Genomic DNA, 7659 nt, shown 5'->3' on the forward strand with positions numbered 1-7659 from the left:
ACGGATATATGGATAACACTGAGCACTTGTCTCTCATTAATAGAGTTGACAAAGTACAAGTGTACAACCACTACCTCCACCACTCTGTTTTCTGTCTACGCTACAAGACAAAACAACAGCCATGCCTGCAGAATTTGTACAACTCAAGATGGGAATGAATTTGAAGTTTATTCTTCAAAGGACTACACCCAAATCAGGCAAAGGATCACTGGTGGATAATCAAAGGATTTCAAACGACTCTTTAGACGTGCTGATTATCTCAACGTCTCTTTCACCCCTCTATATAAAGGAGTGAAGACTTGAAGATAAAACATAGATATACATAAGTTCAAAAGCGCCAAAACTCTGTCAATTTGATTCTACAAAGCACACTGAATTTCTGCACTGATTTGATACATCTTAGAAATTCAAAGTCTAGAGTCTTTTCTGTATTGTATTGTGAACACCACTGATTGTATATCAAGTGTTCAATTCAAACTCAATTCTCTGTATTTTTGTTTGATTAGAAGTCTCTCGCCTGAGTGCTTGAGCATTAGAAGTCTCTTGCTTAGTGCTTGAGCATTGGAAGACTCTTGCTTGTGTGCTTGAGCATAGTTTTGTGAAGTCTCATACTTAGAAAGTATTGAGCAGTTGTAATCTTTGTGATTATAGTGAAATCTCCTTGGAAGTGCAAGGGGGACTGGACTACTTCCGTGTTGTGGAAGGAACCAGGATAACTGCTTGTGTCTTTATCTTTCTTTTCTCTGCTCTGTTCTTTTCCGCTGCAATCTGACTCTGATCATTTCATCAGAAGCAATCAAACTGCTTCTGAAGTTTTATCAGAAGAAGTATTTTTTAAGAGAAAAAGAAAACACAATTCAACCCCCCCCTTCTTGTGTTTTTCACCTTCAATTGGTATCAGAGCTTGCTCTGTTATCACAGCACTTAACCGTGTTACAGTTCAAGATCTTTTAGAAAAACATGTCTGGAGATGAGGAATCAGTTACTCCAAAATACACAAGTGTCAAGCATGACTATGATACTGCTGACAAGAAAACAGACTCTGGAAAAGCTCCAAAGTTTAATGGAGATCCAGAAGAGTTTTCATGGTGGAAAACTAATATGTACAGCTTTATCATGGGATTGGATGAAGAGCTATGGGATATACTGGAAGATGGAGTTGATGACCTGGATTTAGATGAAGAAGGAGCTGCTATAGATAGAAAAATACATACTCCTGCTCAGAAGAAGCTTTACAAGAAGCACCACAAAATCAGAGGGATTATTGTGGCTTCTATACCTCGCACCGAATACATGAAAATGAGTGACAAATCTACTGCGAAGGCTATGTTTGCTTCTCTATGTGCAAACTTTGAAGGCAGCAAGAAAGTAAAAGAGGCTAAAGCTTTGATGCTAGTTCATCAGTATGAACTTTTCAGAATGAAGGATGATGAGAGTATAGAAGAAATGTACTCAAGATTTCAAACTTTAGTTTCTGGATTGCAAATACTGAAGAAAAGCTATGTTTCTTCTGATCATGTTAGTAAGATTTTGAGAAGCCTACCTTCAAGATGGAGACCCAAAGTAACTGCTATTGAGGAAGCTAAGGATCTAAATACTTTAAGTGTTGAAGATCTTGTTAGCTCACTCAAAGTGCATGAAATGAGTCTAAATGAGCATGAAACCTCTAAGAAGAGTAAATCCATTGCTTTACCATCTAAAGGAAAGACCTCAAAATCTTCCAAAGCCTACAAAGCCAGTGAATCTGAAGAAGAATCACCTGATGGAGATTCTGATGAAGATCAATCTGTAAAGATGGCTATGCTGTCCAACAAGCTTGAGTATCTGGCAAGGAAGCATAAGAAATTTTTGAGCAAGAAAGGTAGCTACAAGAACTTCAAGAAAGAAGATCAGAAGGGATGCTTCAATTGTAAGAAGCCTGGTCATTTCATTGCTGATTGCCCTGATCTTCAGAAGGAGAAGTTTAAAGGCAAATCCAAGAAATCAAGCTTCAACTCCAGTAAATTCAGAAAGCAAATCAAAAAGAGTTTGATGGCAACCTGGGAAGATTTGGATAGTGAATCTGGTTCTGATAAAGAAGAAGCTGATGATGATGCTAAGGCAGCCGTTGGGTTGGTAGCAACAGTATCATCAGAAGCAGTATCAGAAGCTGAATCAGATTCAGAAGATGAAAATGAGGTATATTCCAAAATCCCTAGACAAGAACTTGTTGATTCTCTAAAAGAACTTTTATCACTGTTTGAACACAGAACCAATGAGTTGACAGATTTAAAAGAAAAATATGTTGATTTGATGAAACAACAAAAGTCAACTCTATTGGAACTGAAAGCTTCTGAAGAAGAACTCAAAGGGTTTAACCTCATATCAGCAACATATGAAGATAGACTCAAGAGTCTTTGTCAGAAGCTACAAGAAAAATGTGATAAAGGTTCAGGCAATAAACATGAGATTGCCTTGGATGATTTTATTATGGCTGGAATAGACAGAAGCAAAGTTGCTTCTATGATCTACAGCACATACAAGAACAAAGGCAAAGGGATTGGATATTCTGAGGAGAGATCCAAAGAATACAGTCTCAAGAGCTACTGTGATTGTATCAAGGATGGATTGAAATCCACCTTTGTGCCTGAAGGTACAAATGCTAAAACTGCTGTTCAGTCAAAACCTGAAGCTTCAGGTTCACAGGCTAAGATCACATCAAAGCCAGAGAATCTTAAGATCAAGGTAATGACAAAATCTGATCCTAAGAGTCAAAAGATTAAAATTCTGAAAAGATCAGAACCTGTTCATCAGAATCTGATTAAACCAGAATCTAAAATTCCAAAACAAAAGGATCAGAAGAACAAAGCAGCTACTGCTTCTGAGAAAACAATACCAAAAGGTGTCAAACCTAAAGTATTGAATGATCAGAAGCCACTCAGCATTCACCCTAAGGTACAAGGGAGGAAAAGTAAAACCTCCAAAGCTAACCCAAAAGGACCCATGAAGATATGGGTACCTAAATCTGAATTGGACAAAAATGCAGGTGTGCTTAAGGGCAAGAGAGAAACAAAGGTCATGGTACCTAGACAGCGGATGTTCAAGGCACATGACTGGAGAGAAAGCTTTGTTCCTTACCCTTACAATGAAAGATGGAGGAGAAGTGAAGTTTGGTGGCAACCAAACTGGAAAGATCATTGGTACAGGTACTATTGGTAATTCCTCCATCTCAATTAATAATGTGTGGCTAGTAGATGGTCTGAAGCATAACCTATTGAGCATAAGTCAATTTTGTGACAATGGGTATGATGTAACATTCAGTAAGACCAACTGCACACTAGTTAACAAGGATGACAAATCCATTACATTCAAGGGAAAGAGAGTTGAGAATGTCTATAAAATAAATTTCTCTGATCTGGCTGATCAGAAGGTAGTTTGCCTTCTGTCAATGAATGATAAAAAATGGGTATGGCATAAAAGGTTGGGACATGCTAATTGGAGATTAATTTCTAAAATTAGCAAGTTACAACTGGTCAAAGGATTGCCTAACATTGATTATCATTCAGATGCACTTTGTGGTGCATGTCAGAAAGGGAAAATTGTGAAAAGTTCGTTCAAATCTAAAGACATTATATCAACCTCCAGACCCTTAGAATTACTCCATATTGATCTTTTTGGTCCAGTTAACACTGCATCCTTATATGGAAGTAAATATGGATTAGTCATTGTTGATGATTACAGCAGATGGACTTGGGTAAAATTCATTAAAAGTAAAGACTATGCATGTGAAGTGTTTAGCAGTTTCTGCACTCAAATACAATCTGAAAAAGAATTGAAAATTTTGAAAGTCAGAAGTGATCATGGTGGAGAATTTGAAAATGAGCCATTTGAACTTTTTTGTGAAAAACATGGGATTCTCCATGAGTTTTCTTCTCCTAGAACTCCACAACAAAATGGGGTTGTAGAGAGAAAGAACAGAACCTTACAAGAAATGGCCAGAACCATGATCCATGAAAACAACTTAGCTAAACATTTTTGGGCAGAAGCAGTCAATACTTCATGTTATATTCAAAATAGGATCTATATCAGACCTATGTTGGAGAAAACAGCATATGAACTCTTTAAAGGAAGAAGACCCAATATCTCTTACTTTCATCAGTTTGGATGTACTTGTTACATCTTAAACACTAAAGACTATCTGAAGAAATTTGATGCCAAGGCTCAAAGAGGAATCTTTTTAGGTTACTCTGAAAGGTCAAAGGCATACAGAGTGTATAATTCAGAAACACAATGTGTTGAAGAATCTATGCATGTAAAATTTGATGATAGAGAGCCTGGAAGTAAAACTTCAGAGCAAAGTGAAAGTAATGCAGGTACAACTGATTCTGAAGATGCATCAGAATCTGATCAACCTTCTGATTCTGAAAAGTATACAGAAGTTGAATCTTGTCCAGAAGCTGAAATCACTCCAGAAGCTGAGTCTAATTCAGAAGCAGAACCTAGCCCAATAGCACAGAATGAAATTGCTTCTGAGGACTTTCAAGATAACACTCAGCAGGTTATTCAACCTAAATTCAAGCACAAATCTTCACATCCTGAGGAGTTAATCATTGGAAGCAAAGATAGTCCTAGAAGAACAAGATCACATTTTAGACAAGAAGAATCATTGATAGGACTGCTTTCAATAATTGAGCCTAAAACTGTTGAAGAAGCTCTCTCAGATGATGGATGGATATTAGCTATGCAAGAAGAGCTAAATCAATTCCAAAGGAATGACGTGTGGGATCTGGTACCCAAACCTTTTCAGAAGAACATTATTGGAACAAAATGGGTATTCAGAAACAAGCTGAATGAACAAGGAGAAGTAACCAGAAACAAAGCCAGACTTGTTGCTCAAGGCTACAGTCAACAAGAAGGCATTGATTACACTGAAACATTTGCTCCAGTTGCAAGATTGGAAGCAATCAGGTTACTTCTATCCTACGCAATTAATCATGGCATAATATTATATCAAATGGATGTCAAAAGTGCCTTTCTTAATGGAGTCATTGAAGAAGAAGTGTATGTTAAACAACCTCCTGGGTTTGAGGATCTTAAGCATCCTGACCATGTTTATAAACTTAAGAAATCACTATATGGCTTGAAACAAGCTCCCAGAGCTTGGTATGATAGACTAAGTAATTTCTTAATTAAAAATGATTTTGAAAGAGGACAAGTTGACACAACACTCTTCAGAAAGACTCTTAAGAAAGATATTTTGATTGTGCAAATATATGTTGATGATATAATATTTGGTTCTACTAATGCATCTCTTTGCAAAGAATTTTCTAAGTTAATGCAGGATGAATTTGAAATGAGTATGATGGGAGAATTGAAATTCTTTCTGGGAATTCAAATCAACCAAAGTAAAGAAGGAGTATATGTTCATCAAACAAAATATACAAAGGAGCTTCTGAAGAAGTTCAAGCTAGAAGACTGTAAAATGATGAACACTCCAATGCATCCAACCTGCACCTTAAGCAAAGAAGATACTGGAACAGTAGTAGACCAGAAGCTTTACAGAGGTATGATTGGTTCTCTGTTATACCTCACTGCATCTAGACCTGATATTTTATTCAGTGTATGCTTGTGTGCAAGATTTCAATCAGATCCTAGAGAATCTCATTTAACTGCAGTTAAGAGAATCTTCAGGTATCTGAAAGGAACAACTAATCTTGGACTCCTGTATAGGAAATCCCTAGATTATAAGTTGATTAGATTCTGTGATGCTGATTATGCTGGTGATAGGATTGAAAGAAAATCAACCAGTGGAAATTGTCAATTCCTGGGAGAGAATCTGATATCCTGGGCAAGCAAAAGACAAGCAACTATTGCTATGTCTACAGCAGAAGCAGAGTACATTTCAGCTGCAAGTTGTTGCACACAACTGCTTTGGATGAAACATCAGTTGGAAGACTATCAGATAAATGCTAACAGTATTCCCATTTATTGTGATAATACTGCTGCTATTTGTTTGTCAAAGAATCCAATTCTACATTCAAGAGCCAAGCATATTGAAATCAAACACCATTTTATCAGAGACTATGTTCAAAAAGGAATTTTAGATATACAATTCATTGATACTGAACATCAATGGGCTGACATATTTACAAAACCTTTGTCTGTTGAAAGATTTGACTTTATTAAGAAAAATTTGAACATGCATTTTGTGTCTGATTAAAAAAAAAAAAAAAATTTGCTTGCCTCTGAATAAGAAGTTTGGTTCTGAAGTTTATTCAGAAGCATTTTGGTTCATCAGAAGCTCTTAACTGAGGTTCTGAGGAAAATGTGCTTCTGAAGATGACGTCAGCACTAAAACTTCAGAAGTGTTATTCTTTGCTTCTGAATAGCTTGGCTAGTGGGAACGTTGGCAGTTACTTTATGTAACAGCTGTCCCATTACCCAAAAGGTAGTTTTCTGAAGAGTCTCTGACGTGGTCTATTTGTATTGGAGTATAACAAAAAGGGCAATGATGTTTTTATTCGCTTTTTAACGTACTTACACGCGCCCCCAATTTGTCATTAATGCTGTGTTTGTTTGTCCCCTCTGAATTACAAACGTTTTAATAAAAACACTAAGTCATTTCACACATTTCTCACTTCACAACAAACACTTTCTATTTTCTTCTCAACCCTCTGCGAACGTAAGCGCATTCTCTCATCCTCTCAAAACTCTTTAGAACCCTAAAACCACTTCATATCAATGGCTTCTTCAAGTTCTGCAACTGGTTCATCATCAAACAAACAACAAGGAGAAGCTCCTGCATATGAGATAAAGGGAAGAACCATGTCAATCGAAGAATGGGATCTAATCATTCAAGCGGAAAATCCAGTGGATTTCACTTCTCTAACTCATCATGGATGCGACTTGGTAAGATTCTACAAAAAGCAGAAGCTGATGAGTTACTTCAGTCTTCTCAACGGTCCTACTTATGAAGTGCTTGTCAGACAATTCTGGGTAAGAGCTTCAGTGTTTGACAAAGTTGCTGCTAAACAGGAAGAAGCTCAGATGATTCTGGTTGATCCTACTTTGGAGGGAAAAACCAGAGAAGAAATGGGTCTACTCGCCTTCACTGGGACTGAGATTAGATCAAACGTCATGGGGATTCCTGTAACAATCAATGAGCATGTGATTGCTCAAGCCATGAGAAGGGATGCTTCTGGGACATACGATGGAGAAGAAATTCCTAACCCCAGAACCAGCCCATGGAAGGAGATAGTAAACAACACTATCTATGGATCAAAGGATGCTAAGCCTTACAGCACCTTAAGCATGGAAAAGAAAATGCTGCTGAAGATCCAAAATGAAAACATTTTTCCCAAAGGTGGAGGAAATGATCAACCTTCACTTGGTCACAAAGTCTTTCTGCATCACACCATCTCTCAGGAAACAACAATGAACGTTCCCAAGTATATGTTTAAATACATGATCAAGGAACTCAAGAAGAGCCAGATGGAGAACAGGAAGTTTGTTCCCTATGGAAGGCTGCTCTCCATCATCTTTCAAGAAGGAGGACTCCTAAGTGCCCTGAAAGATGTGGGTATTTATGATAATCAGAAGCTGGGAGCAGTCACAGGGAAAATAATCAATGGGGCAACCTTAGTCAAGATGAGGCTGATTTCAACATGCAGCAAACTAGAT

The sequence above is a fragment of the Medicago truncatula genome, chromosome 3 (assembly GCF_003473485.1).
Source record: "Medicago truncatula cultivar Jemalong A17 chromosome 3, MtrunA17r5.0-ANR, whole genome shotgun sequence".
In the NCBI taxonomy this organism is placed as follows: Eukaryota; Viridiplantae; Streptophyta; class Magnoliopsida; order Fabales; family Fabaceae; genus Medicago; species Medicago truncatula.